Source organism: Chiloscyllium plagiosum, chromosome 21 (assembly GCF_004010195.1).
Source record: "Chiloscyllium plagiosum isolate BGI_BamShark_2017 chromosome 21, ASM401019v2, whole genome shotgun sequence".
NCBI classification, from domain to species: Eukaryota; Metazoa; Chordata; class Chondrichthyes; order Orectolobiformes; family Hemiscylliidae; genus Chiloscyllium; species Chiloscyllium plagiosum.
In genome coordinates, this window is record NC_057730.1 from 6,552,506 (window position 1) to 6,568,539 (window position 16,034).

Genomic DNA, 16,034 nt, shown 5'->3' on the forward strand with positions numbered 1-16,034 from the left:
AACCAGGACTTCAGCATGACTCAGAATTTTGTCTAATCATCTTTTCTCCATCAATGTTAGGCTGACTGACCTCTAATCATGACAATTTAGTTCCATCTTCCTCTTTAAAAAGAGAAGAAAACATTCAAATGCCCTACTGTCTTCCGGCAACACATGTAGCTAGAGAGAACTTGAAAATGATAGTCAGAACTTCCAGTATTTTGTCCCTCGCTTCCTTTAGCGATTTGGGATACATTTCACCCAGCATGGTGCTTTAACCACTTCCCAAGGAAATTAAACACCTTAATGGGTTCTTCCTCAACACTGTCCCATTTATTATTTCAAATTCTTCAAGTACAACTCAGTTTTTCCCGATTCCCATTGACTCCTGTTTTGCAAGGCATCCTCTAAGCCATACCTAAACATTCGCTGCCCTGATGTTAAGTGGATTCATTAACGTCTCCTCTGCAATTCTGCTCTTTTGTCCATGTTTGGACAAAGTCAGTAATGAGGTTAGGAGTCGAGAGGCCCTGGCAATATGCAAGCTGAATGTCAATGAGCAGGTTATTGTTAGTAGGTTATTGTTGAGCACATGTTACTTGATAGTACTGTCGACTCCCTTCCATCACTTTCTGATGATTAAAAGTGGACTGATTGGGTGAATTGAATTCACCCTGCTTTTGTCAGCGGGAAAAATGCCAGTTTTGTAGCTGCACTGAAATAGCTTTACCAGAGACAAAGCCAAAACTGAAGCATTAATCTTCAGAACTATTGCCAGAAAATTGTCAAGTTCGAAGGCCGTTGTAATATCCAGTGCTTTCAGTAATTTCTTGCTATTACACAGAATTAATCGAATTGGGTTGAAGACTAGCATCTTATTCAGGGGACCTCTGAAGAGGCTGAGAGATGGATCGTCCACTCGGCATTTCTGACTGGAGATTGTTGCAAATGCTTCTGTCAAGTAATTTGCCCTGATTTACTGGACTCTTCCATCGTTGAAGATGGGGATTTTTGCAAGGCCTCCTTAATTGTCCACCACTGATCACGACTGGTTGTGACAGGACTGCAGAGCTTAGGCCTGATCTGTTGGTCATGGGACTGCTTAACTATGACTGTCATTTGCTGCTTAAGCTGTTTTGCCGGCAAATAGTCCTGTCTTGTAGGTTGACACCTCATTTTATGCATCCCTGGTACTGTGTCTGGTATGCTTTTCTACACTCTTCGTTGAGTCAGGACTGACCTCCCAGCTCAGCAGAATGGGGAATGTGCTGGGCAAGGAGATTACAAATTGTGATTTAATGAAATTCTGATAAAAATCCTCAGTGTCTTGTGGATGCCCAGTTTCGAGTTGCTAGATCTGTTTGAAATATGCTTATTTAGTATGTTGGTGGTGCCACACAACACAAAGATATCTAATTCTGAAAGTCAGATTTCACTTCCAGAACAACAATATGGTGGTCAGTCCTATTAATACTGTCTTGAACAGATCCATAAGCAGACTGGTGCGAAGGAGGTCAAGTCCTCTGGTTGGTTCTCTCACCACTTACCACAGACCAAGTCCAGCAGCTATGCCATTTGGGACTCACCCAGCATAATGCATCATGATGGGAGTCCCATCCAGACTACAGGCTATGCCACTGCCATCCCCAGTGCTTCCTACAAGTGGTGCTCAACATGGACCAGTATGGCATTCTTAAAGTAAAACAAGTGCCATGATGATCATGCACAAAGCACACCTGATTTTCTATTTGCAAACCACCATTCTAAAACTACATTTAAAATCAAACCTTAACTGCTGTTTTTACACAGGACTCTAAACTGACTGATTTATACTTTCAATTTTATTTGACAAGGATACTTATTTCAATTGTTCTTAGGTTTTAGACAAATTCAACGTTTACCAATTTTGTTCATTCCTGGAGAACAATGCATTTACACTGAGGGCTCTTGTGGTGCAGTGGAACTGACCCTACCTCTGAACAAGAGAGCTGGATTCAAGTCCCACTTGCTCCATTAGGGTGGGATAATATCTCTGTACAGGTTGATCAGAAAATAGGTAGCCATTGATGTACTCGATATACATAGAGGAGACCCTCCAGGATTTCTAGTGGCCTAAATATTTGCCTGTAAGTTTGATCTTAATAGGGAGGAGGAGTGCATTATAAGCTTTGGGAAGTTCCACTCAGAGCTTCAAATATGGTGCAATGTAACACTTGCAAAGCATCACTTCTACCAATGGTTTCCAACCTAATAAAGCACATACTATTTGAAAGATTAAAACTGCAAGCAAAATGAGCAGTAGGCCAAGTCTCCACTTTAGGTTGCCCTGTTTCAGTTTGAGGAAGGTTCTATAGAACTAACAACAGTTTGGAATTGAAAACCGATTTGCTTAATATCAATTCATTCAAAGCTGCACTTTAAAAGGAACACAACAACAATATTAAGTGAGGAATTCACTGTAAATGGTTTTATCAGAATAACCCAGTGGATAGCACCACTTTACAAGTTTCCAATTACAAGAGGAAATTATTTCCTTTCCTGAGGATGATTTTGCGGATGGTAGGATCTCAGATTCTTGGACCTTTTTTTTAAGACCTGCCCAGCAATTACTGCGTCCATTCTCTCAATTAAAAATCTTTCAACTCAAAACTTGAGTCCTCGCAAAGTGCAAATTGAAAAAGAAAACTGGCAGCTTTACACAAGAAAGCCTCAAAAATGCAATGTTGCAACGTACGTCTAAAAGCACTCACTTTTTTTTGTTGTCATTTAATCCAATATACAAACGTTGCTGCTCACTCAAACAATCAGTAAAGAAATTTACATACAATCATTGGCTGCTTCACTAGTTATTTAGTTTGCTATGTATCAATGCATTTCAAAATAGTTCAATACCTAAAGCATGATCAATCTGATGAAGAGTCTTCTTGACTCAAAACTTTAGCTTGCTTTCTCTTTATCGATGCTGCCTGACCCACTGAGATCTCCAGCATTTTTGTTTTGTTTCCAGTATAGATTCCAGGATCGGCAGTAAATTGGTTCCCTCATTCTAACATGGTTTGTATCAACTGGAGTACAAATTTCATTGCCTCATACCACGGTTGTCTGGGCTTTAATCCAACAGGTTGTAATGAATCAGCTGACCACTTTACATCAGCTCAACGTGGGGATGCAAAACTTCTGCCAAACCCACCACCTCATCATTTCCATTCAAGACTACTAGCGTTAACTGACTTCTCCCCTCCTACACCTAAGGCACTGAAGCAGTCATGGCGCAATAACAGTATCTTGGCCGAGATTGCCAAGTTCAACACTAACCAAAGATCAGACACTAAACATCTACACGTTGATAACGCATTGCCGTAGCTAACTGAATAGGCTTTCAGAAGAGCTCTTCCTCCACTTACTGAAGCAAGGCAGCAGTGAGAAATTCATGTCATACCTTTGAAGTTATGGACTCGCGATAAAGTCTCCACGTTTAACCAGTTTTCCAACTCTTCTTAGATGAAACGAAGGAGAAAACGCTGAGGAAACAAAAATAGTGAAAAGCAAGAATAAGTAGGATTGGACTACTCTGTGCTAAAGTTACCCTTTCCTTCTTTCTGCAGCTTAACCAAGGTATTTTAAAAATTCATTTTATTCTGCATACTCTCCCCACCCTATCAACTAGCATGACCAGAAACAGTCAGAGATACCAGTCAGAGAATGTGAAACATCCTGTTAGACAGTGGGCTGTGTCATCTGTTTAAAGGGGAAGGATATGGGTCAAACAATAAACTTCACACATTCCCACATTATAAAGAAAACTTTCTCATTCTGCAGGGAACAGATTGAAGTCATTTCTTTGCATTCTGCCTTGTTAGCCTATTCTATTACTTCACCAAATGCTACCCCTGCTTTCATTTTTCTAATCCTCCAGAACAGACTTTGTTGTTTTTCTAAAATGTAAAGAAAGGCTTCAAATTTCAACCTTTCTGCGAGGTGCCTGACCATGTCATAGCTCAGCTGCCTTACCAAGATAGCTTATTGCCTCCACGCTCAGAAACATCTCAAACTGACATAATATTGGACTCAACTCCAGCAATTCCATTGTTACAAACTTTCAAATACCTAATTAAAGTCAAAAAGATGAACCTTCGGTCCAACTCATCCATGCCGACCAGATATCCTATCCTAATCTAGTCCCATTTGCCAGCACTTTAGATTAGATGAGGCTCCCTACAGTGCGAACACAGGCCCTTCGGCCCAACAAGTCCACACCGACCCTCCGATTGTGCGCATATATTTTGAAACCCTTCCCATTCATATACCCATCCAGATGCCTTTTAAATGGTGTAATTCTACCAGCCTCCACCACTTCCTCTGGCAGCTCATTCCATACATGAACCACCCTGTGTGTGAAAAAGCTGCCTGAGGTCCCTTTATACTCTCCCCTCTCACCCTAAACCTCTGCCCTCTAGTTGTGGACTCCCCCACACCAGGGAAAAGACTTTGCCTGTTTATCCTATCCATGCTCGTGATTTTATAAACCTCTATAAGGTCACCCCTCATGTTTTCTTTAGGTCTTTGCAAAATTCATTTCTTATAGTTTCTGGTTTTATGCTGAATTTGCTCAAGAACTAGCTCTACTAAAGAAAAAAGGTTAATTCCCTGGATCAATTTTTAACCTTCAACAATGACTTACATTCAAATAGCATCTTTCATGTAGTTAAAGCACCCCAAAAGTTTTGGAAGACCTTATTCAGACTGCATGGATGCCATTAAAGATCTGATGGAGTCTAAAAGCAGGCTTTGCCTTACACTCATCAATCCCTTTAATTCTAGTAAACCAGTTGCCTATTTTCAACCCATCCTTCTCAATATTTCAACAACTACCCATTTTTTAAAAAATCGTTCATCATACGGATCAACATTTATTGTCCATTCCTAATTGTCCAGAGGGCAGAGTGTTAACCACATTGTGGATCTGGAGTCACATGCAGGCCAGAGCAGGTAAGGATTTCCTTCTCTAAATGAAAGTAATGGGTTTTTAGGATAATTAATAATGGTTACATAGCCACCATTCATTCCAGAGCTTATTGAATTCAAACCTCATCTGTCATGGTGAGATTTGAACTGTAGAACAATCACAACTCTGGATTACGAGTTCTCAGGACATTACCATGACTCCACCACTTCCCCTTCATCTTACATGAGTTTGGTTAGCTGCTGTAAAATTAGTAAGTTTTTGTGAAACCCATGATGGCCATTCTAGTAGAACCAAGTTTCTGAAACTTGGTTGTTATTCATGTCAGTGAGTCATTTGCCATCGCCCAACATTGCATTATCAGTTACTTGTGGAAAATTGTGTTATACATTATCGTCTGACTCACTTTCAAATTGGTAAAAGTTCCCAAAGGCCCTGGTCTCCATCCCACTCTATTTTTTTTTTTAACTTCAGCTGTCCTCCCACTCATCCATTCCAGTACAGATGATGACAATCCGAGATAACAGGCATCTGCTTCTTCCAGATATACATGTTAAATTTTCGCAAGCTCCTGACTTCTTCCCATGCAATGCTACATTCACCATATCAGAGACAAACACAAAAATACTGCAGATGCTGGAATCAAAGTGGACAGGCAGGAGGCTGAAGAACACAGCAAGCCAGGCAGCATCAGGAAGTGGAGAAGTCAAGATTTCGGGTATAACCCTTCTTCAGGACCTGGAGGGTTATATCCAAAACATTCACCATATTGGCAACTTCCATGCACAATGAAAAATGGCTTTCTAAATCTTCAAAAGACTTTGCATCTTTGGAATACCTAATCAAAAGCTTTAACATCCTGTCTTTTAATTTTATACTTCCTCCCTCAATTCTTCCAAAATTAATAACTTTGTACTACTCTGCATTAATTCATGTTTCATATCTGTTCCAGTCTATCACAGCCTTGCTAAACCTCTTGCTGTTTTATCTTGATTTAAGCCTCTGTTAAGCATCCTCATCATTTCAAAATCAAATTCCCCATTCAAATAAAGCTATCATTTGCCTTGCAGGTAGGTAAAAAAAAATAACTTTGGATCTTGAGAATTGAGGAAGAACCCTTGCATCTAATGCCTCAGTTGGTTTCAGTGACGTGCGACTTCAATTTTTAGGTTGGAACCACAGATAGTTCCAGGAAGAAACTATCATTCCAGAGATTTAACGTGTTTGGGTTGAAGTAAACTTTTCAGGGTTTTTATTCCAAAATTCTGGTCTGGGACTAACACTAACTCGAAAGTAACCTAATCCACCTAATCTCAGGATCACTTGTCCACAGAGTGATTCTATTCCAAAGTCTTTTTTCCACAGGATTGTTCCACTCAAACAAAAGTGACATTACATGTACTTCTCTCTCAGCTATGGGGGTTTCCTTTCAGGTTAAAAACTGACGTCTCTAACAAACCTGGAGACCCCATTATCTAACAAACTGGGTGGCAAAACTACCAAAAATTAACAAATCCCCATTGGTATTGCTCGCAGCCCATTCACTCTAAAGCCAGGCCTCAAAAACTATTTTTTAAACTGAAACTAGGATGATAGAAATACTTGCAACTTAATTATTAACTTGCGTTTGAGCTCAATTTATTGTTGCCACATGCATTAAGATACATTAAAAGGTTTTGCTTTGCATGCTATACATCAGATCATATCACACAAAGTGAATCAGGGTAACAGAACAGAGTGCAGAATAAAGTGTTACAGCTGTAGACAAGGTGCAGAGAGAGAGATCAACATTAACATTTGAGAGGTCCCATCAAAAGTGATAACAGCGGGGAAGAAGCTGTTCTTGAATCTTTCACACGTCTATTCAAGCTTTTGTATCTTCTACCCGATGGAAGAGGGTGGAAGAGAGTATAACTGGGGTGGGAGGGGTCTTTGATTACGTCGATTGCTTTCCAGAGGCAGCGGGAAGTGTAGATGGAGTCAATGAATGAGAGGCTGCATTGCGAGCTGGACTGAGTAGAGTTCACAACTCTGTAGTTTCTTGCGATATGCACAGAAAAGCCAATGCATTCCAATTCCAAAAAAAAATAATCAGAAACCAAATTCACAAAAAAATTAAAATTTATCCAAACAGTTTACACCACAACTGAAGGAGTTAACAGGACTCTGTTGCTGATATAATAGAACGTGACTGAGCAAGAACGTGTGCGTGTTTGGGGCAGGATTTCTATGCCATGCTCAACTAAATCAAAGAAACTTCAAATATTTTATACTGCAGCCTTTTCAAACATCTATTCAGTGCTGTTAGCCCAGCAGAAGGAAAGATTTTCATTTGGAGTTGGGAGGTCATGGTGCGGCTGTACAGGACATTGGTTAGGGCATTTTTGGAATTCTGCATTCAATCGTAGTCTCCCTTCTATAGGAAAGATGGTGTTAAACTTGAAAGGGTTCAGAAAAGATTTACAAGGATGTTGCCAGGATTGAGCGATAGGGAGAGAATGAATAGGCTGGGATTATTTTCCATGGAGCATCGGAGGCGGAGCAGGGACCTTATAGAGGCTTATAAAATCATGAGGGGCATGGATAGGGTGAATAGACAAAGCTTTTCCCCAGAGTGGGGGTGGGGTGCAAAACTATAAGATACAGGTTTAAGGTGAGAGGGGAAAGATTTAAAAGGGAGGAGCAACATTTTCACGCAGGGGGTGGTGCGTATGTGGAATGTGCCAGAAGAAGTGGTGGAGGCTGGTATAATTACAACATTTAAAAGGCATCTGGATGAGTATATGAATAGGAAAGGGTTTAGAGGGATATGCCAGGTGCTGGCAAATGGGTCTAGATTTATCTCGGATATCTGAACAGCAATAGGTGAGTTGGACCATAGGGTCTGTTTCCATGCAGTACATCTCTATGACTATTTTTATACAAGAAAATTGTCTGACATTGGAGCTGCACTGCCACTAGTGGAATAAGACTAAAAATTAAACATCTTTAAAAGAAAAATAATAGATAATTAGGGACACTCGAGTTTCGAGATGTACATTATGGAAACAGACCTTTCAATCCAACCCTTGGGGGAAAAGATCATTGTATTTCAAGAGGGGCAATTTTCCTTCGAGACTGTAAATACACTATCACAATCAATCATTCAGGAAAAAAAAAGCAGTCAATTCAATTGATCAGATCAGCATTCTGATTCAGATAGTGGATTAACCATTATGTTTATTGCAGGTAAGTGTAGAAACCGTACCCTGAGAGATAATGTGAAAGACTTGCAGCTGATTTCCAAAGGGAAGACTATTCCAGGAAGTGGGTTGTCCCAATAAGTTTCCCAATACAGGAAAAAGAGTGTGCGCTAATGTTATGCTTGGACCAGGGATTGTATTGAGTGGGAGTGAATGGGAAGTGGCTTGCTACATTGGAATTCTACAGTCTGCTTACTGGGATCAGTAGGATCACGTGGAGTTGAAAGTATATGCAAGTGAGATTTGGCGATACTGAAAATAATGAATCAATCGCGGCCGGTTCAAAACAAAAATAGCAAGCTATAAAATACCATGTTTCCTGGATGCCTTAAAAATACAAATTTCAGGAGATACAAATTATAGAGCATTTTTTGGTGCATTGGTTTTAATATAAACAGGAAGACCTTCCATTGGACTTGTTTTTAAAAACTAATTTGCAGATCAAACAGGTTTGAAAGGCAAAAGTCTCAAGTATGTACAAAAGGCTATGCAACATTGATTAAGTGGAAGACATCAAGAAAGGGTTAGTGTTTAAATATGCAAATTCTGTACAAGGAGGTACAAATAAAATCAGAAGAAAAAGAAAACTTTGTTAAAGTTCCAGTACTCCTGATCAGCTGTGGAGATGGGCAGCAGGTTCCTTCAGGATGGGAAGGTGAACACGAGTTTGATTTCATCCTGAGGGAAGTTGGAACTTCCACTGTCATTCCTAACCCATCCCACCTCCACAAGCAGCACCACCTACAGGTAAAAGTAGCCACTGACACCAATTCTTTGGGGGCTTCAACAAGGAATTGTAACACCAAAGACTACCACCAACTGCTTTTTTCTGCAGTGCCTTAACATAACAAAAACACTAAGGTACTTCAGAAGAGTTATAAAGCAAAGAATGCTACTGAGTCACACAATTGGTACTCATTAGCCAACCAAAGGTTTGGTCAAGGAGGACCTTTAAAAGGAAACAGCCAGGTAGCAATGTGGAGAGGATTAGGGAGGGAATTCCAGAGGTTGGAGCCCAGGAAACTGATAGCACAGTCCGCTGTGATGGAGCAGTTAAAATTGGGAAAGCTTAACTCGCTTTAGAAGTCGACGTGTGCAGATATCTTGGAAGATTGGAGGATCAGAGCACATTCCCAAGTTTGTAAAGGGCAAAGCTGTTAAGAGATTTGAAAACAATATTGAGAAGAAAGGTTTTAAAGTTAACATCCCACTCAACTGGTCATTGAGCACAGCCGGGGATGATGGGGGTGGGGTGGGTGGATTGGGGGGGGGTCAATCATCGACGTGGGATAAAACACATGCGGCAGAGCTTTCGATGACTCAAGATGGGAAACTGGCCAATTGGAATAGGTTAGACTAAAGGCAACAAAGACATAAACAAGGAGGATCTGAGCAAATGAGCAGAGATGGTCAAGTGACACAAGAGGTGGAAATAGGTCATCCTCAAGATGGCATAGTTCTGTGGTTGGAAGTTAACCTCAGGGTCAGATGTGACCCAAAGCTTGTGAACAGATTAATTTGGTCTCTTCGGAAAGATTGGTATAGCAACTAGTGAATAGTAAAATGGTTGGAACTGCAACTTGACACTGACAAGTTCTGTTGATAGGGTTTAAACTAATTTGGCAGAGGAACAGAATTTGGAGTTGAACTACAATGATGAGGGATGTAGAGACAAATGTAGAAGAAAATACGGGTCTATCTGGCAGGCAGAGTATATAGTCAAGGCAAGACGCAAGGGAACTAGGTAAGAATGAATCACGGGAGAAAAAGGGAGGCCTGCAGATGCTGGAGATCAGAGTCAAGGGTGGGATGCTGGAAAAGCACAGCAGGTCACGCAGCATCCGTGGTGCAAGAGAATAGAATGTTTCAGGCATCAGCCCTCAGGGGATTCTCGTGCTCCTTGGATACTGCATGACCTGCTGTGCTTTTCCAGCACCCCACTCTCGACAAAGAATGAATAGCATTTATCTTAATGCATGGAGGAAGGCAGATAGGTTGAGGATGCTGGCAAACACGTGATATGATGTAATTGTTAGAGACGTGGTTGAGGGAGTGATAGGACTTTCAGCTCAACATTCCAGGATATAGGATCTTCAGGCAAGACAGGGAACGGTATAACACAAGTGGTGGTGTTAAATTATTGGTGAAGAAGTCAATTATGACAATAGGGAGGAATGACATCTTAGAAGATTCTCAATTGAGGCCAGACAGCTAAGTCTTAAAAATAAGGGTACACTCCTATAGGAGTGTACACTTTTTCTCTCTCTCTCTCTCTCTCTCTCTCACACACACACATATTCATAAAAAAGATAGAAGGGCAAATGCATACACAAATTTTGCAAGTGCAAAGATAATAATAGAATACAATAATAGAGGACAACAATAGATTTCAACTTTCCCAATACTAATTAGAATAGAGGAAGTGTGAAAGGATTAGAGTGAGCAGAATTCTTAAAATATGTCCAGGAAAGTTTAAACCAGTTTGCAGAAAAATCCCACAACAGGAAAGGGTGATACAGGATCTAATTTTAGGGAACAAAGTTGGGTATTTTTACAAGTGTCAGTGTGCAGGGCATTTAGGTGATAGTGACCATAACACTAAGATTAAAAGTGGTAATTGAAAATGGACCAGGATCAAAAGGTTTTATTACTGTGGACCGGGTTATGAGCAGATGTTAATACAAGCTGGGAACTGAGAAAAGCGAGTTAGAAGCAGTTTCCACTAGAAGAATGGACAAACTAGCACAGACTTTCAGAAAACAACTAATGAGTGTGCTAGGTCAACATGTTCCCATAAAGGGGATGAATGGAACCAAAAATTCCATCAAACCCTGGATATCAAGGAATGTAAAGGATTGGATAGGAGGAAACGGGGAAGCTTAAAAAGGTAGAAACCACACGTTCAGAACCTCAGAAGTCACAGAAGCACAACATTCAGCATTATTTTTAAATCCACAGTCCCTGTGCATACACACCAAGATCTGGACAATATTGAGGCTTGGGTTGACAAATGGTGACTAACATTTACAGCCCTAAAAAGTGCCATGTCATTGCCAACAAGGAAGAATCTAGTGATCATCCTTTAGCATTCAATGGCATTGCCGTCACTGAATTCCTGAGTAACATGAGTTTAGCATTAATGAGAACGGAACTGTTGAAGACATGAATATAATGGCTACAAGAGCAGGGCAGAGTCTTGCAGCAAGTAACTCGCCTCCCATCTCTCGAAAGCCTGACTGACTACCATCTACACAGCACAAGTCAGGAGTGTGATGGAATACTCTTTAAAAAAGAGAGCAGATACATGTGTACACAGTGTTCTCCACCAATCTACCCATCATCCTGGTTTGGAACTACATCGCCATGACTTCACTGTTTGTTGAGTCAGAATACAGGAACACGCCTTCTAACAGCACTGCAGACATTCCTACTCTCCAAGAACAACAGCAGTCCAAGACGGAAAGTCACCAACATCTTTTTCAGGCCCATCAAGGCTGGGCCAGCCAGCAACAGCCATATCCCTTGAACAAATGAGAAAAATCCACATTTTAAAAGCCTGTACTTTCTTTCACACATCTTATTTTCCAGCTTCGGAGTCATTCAAGAAAATGAGCAGAATGTAGCATCGTACAAGCTCGAGTTTTCATATTATTAATGAATCATTCTCCTACATGAGTATTTCCGGCTGAGTCTACACTTCAAAACATCTGCGTCATACCTGCTATCTTGTAATATCAACTGGTCCCAAATAGAAACTTATTGACTTGTTCCAGCATGAAACCGACACCATTTTTAGAGTTTATACTCAATCTATATTCTGGGCTTCTAGATTTTACTTGATCTGATATTTTGTCAAAAATCACACAACATCGGGTTCATTTGGAAGCACTAGCTTTCAGAGTGCTGCTCCTTCGTCAAGTGGTTGTGCAATCGGATATTTTGTCAGGGGCCTTCTAGTTCGGCAAGTGGTACTGTACTGTCAGTGCACCACAAGTTTTTATGTTGTTGTCTCATAAGTTTACTCCTGAAAGTACATCACATTCTCTGAATATTTGTTTGTACAAATTGAATAATGTTGGCAACAACCTTGTTGTACTCTCCTCTTCACTTGAAACATATCTAATGATCTCTTTTTAGCATGGATCTTATTTGGTCTCACTACAGGCACTGGCTATATCTCTCAGCTTTGTTGTTATAGAGTCATAGAGAAGTACAGCATGGAAACAGACCCTTCGGTCCAAGCCGTCCATGCCGACCAGATATCCCAACCCAACCTAGTCCCACCTGCCAGCACCCGGCCCATATCCCTCCAAATCCTTCCTACTCATATACCCACCCAGATTAGATTAGATTAGGTTCCCTACAGTGTGGAAACAGGCCCTTCGGCCCAACAAGCCCACACTGAACCTCCGAAGAGTAACCCACCCAGACCCATTTCCCTCGGACTAATGCACCTAACAACGGGCAGTTTAGCATGGCCAATTCACCTAACCTGCACATCTTTGGACTGTGGGAGGAAACCGGAGCACCTGGAGGAAACCCATGCAGACACGGGGAGAATGTGCAAACTCCACACAGACAGTCGCCAGAGGCTGAAATTGAACCCGGGTCCCTGGCACTGTGAGGCAATTGTACCAGCCTCCACCACTTCCTTTGGCAGCTCATTCCATACAGGCACTACCCTCTGTATGAAAAAGTTGCCCCTTGAATCCCTTTTATATTTTTCTCCTCTCACCCTAAACCTATACCCTCTAGGTCTGGACTCCCCCACCCCAGGGAAAAGAAAGTGACTATTTAACCTATCCATGCCCCTTGTGATTTTATAAACCTCTATAGCCTCCAGAGAAACTGCCCCAGCCTGTTCATACCCTCTAGGTCTGGACTCCCCCACCCCAGGGAAAAGAAAGAGTGACTATTTAACCTATCCATGCCCCTTGTGATTTTATAAACCTCTATAGCCTCCAGAGAAACTGCCCCAGCCTGTTCAAAGAAGGAGGTACCAGCAGCAGAATTGTATTCAACCACAATCCATCACCTCATGGCCTAGCATTCCCCTCACTCTACCATTACCATCAAGACAAGTGATCAACCCTAGTTCCATGAACAGTGCCAGAGATACCAGGCATACCTAAAAATGAGGTTTTAGCTTGAGGAGGCTGCAAAACACGACCACCCTGTATGCCAAACAGCATAAGCAGTGAATAACAGACATAATTTCTGCCATCCAACAACCAGATTAAAATTCTGCAGTTGCGCCATATCTAAATGATGGAGCTATTTAACAATGGGAAGAGGCAGCTACAGAAAAATCGCCAATACTCCACTACAAAAGATAAAGCTGAAACGTTTACAACAATCTTCAGCCAGAAATGCCAAATGAATGGTCCATCTCAAATCGCCAACATCTGATGCCAGTCTTTAGCCAATTTGATTCATTCCACATGGTATCAAAAAAATACCTGAAGACAACATTAGATACTGCAAAAGCAATGATCTTTGGCAACACTGCAGCAATAGTACTGAAGACTTATGCTCCAGAACAACTCATACCCAGTTACAACATTGGCATCTACCCAGCAATGTGGAAAACTGCTCACAAGCAGGACAAATCCAATCCATCAATCACCAACCTACTCTCAATCATTAAAGTGATAGAAGAAATTGTTGACATTGCTACCAACAGAATTTATTCACTAATAACTGATGGTATTGTGCAAACTGCAGAAACTGGAGAGTCAGAGCCGAAACGTCGACTTTTCCACATCCAGCTTGCTACCAGCCTCCCGCCTGTCTACTTTGGATAAAGAGTTGAGCTGGAAAAAGCACAGCAGGTCAAGGAGCCTCAGAAGGGGAGATGGGAAATCAACATTTCAGTCCTGATGAAAGGTTCTGACCCATCAACTCCTCTGATACTGCTCAACCTGCTGTCCTTTTTCCAAGTCCACTCTTTATCCACTTTGCATTAATAATAACTTACACATTGATGTCCAATTGGTTGTCTGCCAATGCCACTTGGCTCCCAACCTCATTGCAGCTTTGGTTCTGGCACAGACCAAACAAAAACTCAATTCAGAGATGAAGAAAGAGTGACTGCCCTCGATATCGAGGCAACACTTGACCGAATGTTACCAAGGAGCCCTGACAAAACAGGAGTCAGTGAGATTCAGAGGAATTCTCTCCATTAGATGTAGAGCACAAAAGATGATAGTTGAAGTTGTTGCACCAATCATTTCAGGTCCAAATTTCTCTAACCTTTCCTTGTACCTAAAATCTCTGCAGGAGTTTCTCACAGTAGTGTCCTGTGTCCAATCATCTTCAGCTGCTTCAGCAATGGCACTCTCTCATTCTTAAGGTCAGAAGAAGATACTTATTGGTGCTGAACATTGTGCAGTCAGCAGTCACAATTCCTCAGATACTGAGGCACTTCATGTCCAAATGCAACAAGACCTGGATAACATCTAGGCTTGAGCTGACAATTGCCAAGTAACATTCCCACCACACAAGTATCAGGCAATGATCACCTTCAGCAGGAGGGTATCTACCTTCTGTCAATTAACATACAATGGCAGTTCCACGGCTGAATTCCCCCACTATTTCTAAGGGTTAGCACTAGCCAGAAGCTGAATAGGACAAACCATCTCAACCCAATGGCAACCAGAGGAGGTCAAAGACTAAGAATCCTGGAGTGTGTAACTCAGCCCATAGCTCACCAAAGCCTATCCACCATTTACACAGCATAAGTCAGGACTGTGATGGAATAGTCTCCACTTTCCTCGATAAGTGTAGGTCCAACAACACTCAAGAAACTCAACACAAGCCTGACAAAATAAAGCAGCCTATTTGATTATATTCCCATTGTTCCTAGGCAAGGGCTCCCTATTTATTAGGATTTCACATGGGCAATCACCAACCTCAAAAATGGTTATGCTCCCAGATAACAAGTGATTAACTGGCTCCCCTTCTTCAATCAACCCCTCTTGGTGGTCGCAAGAAGAATAGCTTTTCTGAAAAGGTATCCATTCTGTCATGAACTGTAAAGAAAATTGGAGATAATACAGGCTCAACGATACAACTTTGAGGGGAGTACAAGAGGGACAAGGAAGCTCAAGGTTCTCTCTGGCCAGGCAAGTTGAAACAGTTGTTAAGAAGGCTTTGAATCCAGAGTGTGGAAACAGGCCCTTCGGCCCAACAAGTCCACACCTACCCTCCGAAGAGTAACCCACAGACACATTCCCCTACTCTATATTTACCCCCTGACAAAGACACCTAACCTACACATCCCGGAACAGTAGGGGCAATTTAGCATGGCAAATCCACCTAACCTGCACATCTTTGGATTGTGGGAGGAAACTGGAGCATCCAGAGTAAACCCACGCAGAAACGGAAAATGTGCAAACTTCATGTAGACAGTTGCCTGAGGCCAGAATCTAACCCAGGTCCCTGGTGCTGTGAGGCAGCAGTGCTAACCACTGTGCCACCGTGCTGCCACTTATAGGATAGGGCGTTCAGTTCTAAGCAGCTTACTCAAGAAAGGATGTTAAAGCCTTGGACTGAATACAATGGAGATTTACCAGCTTGATACCAGGAATGAGAGATTTCAGATACGAAGAAAGATTAGAGAAATTGGACTTAGTCTCCTTGGAGCAAAGCAGATTAAGAGGTGACCTTACTGAGGTGTTCAAAATTATGAATAATTTTCAGCTCCCCTCCAAGCAATTCATCAACCTGACTTGAAACGATATTGCTGCTCCCGCACCATCGCTGGGGCCAAATTCTGAAACACCCGTGTTCACAGCATTGTGGCTGTTACCTCTCCCACTCCACCTGTCACAGAATATAATAGTTCAAGA

At 41.6% G+C, this 16,034-nt stretch overlaps 1 protein-coding gene across 3 annotated transcripts in view; it reads right to left on the reverse strand.

The window, feature by feature from the left end:
* rhbdf1a (rhomboid 5 homolog 1a (Drosophila)) overlaps positions 1–16,034 on the reverse strand; it is a 359,396-nt gene that overhangs the window by 219,942 nt on the left and 123,420 nt on the right. For 2 of the 3 annotated variants that reach the window (XM_043711146.1, XM_043711147.1), the window contains exon 3: positions 3,419–3,500. The exons of the other annotated variant lie outside the window; for it this stretch is intronic. The gene's annotated coding sequence lies outside the window, so the exon portion shown is untranslated. The remainder of the gene's footprint in view (positions 1–3,418; positions 3,501–16,034) is intronic. 3 annotated transcript variants of the gene reach the window in all.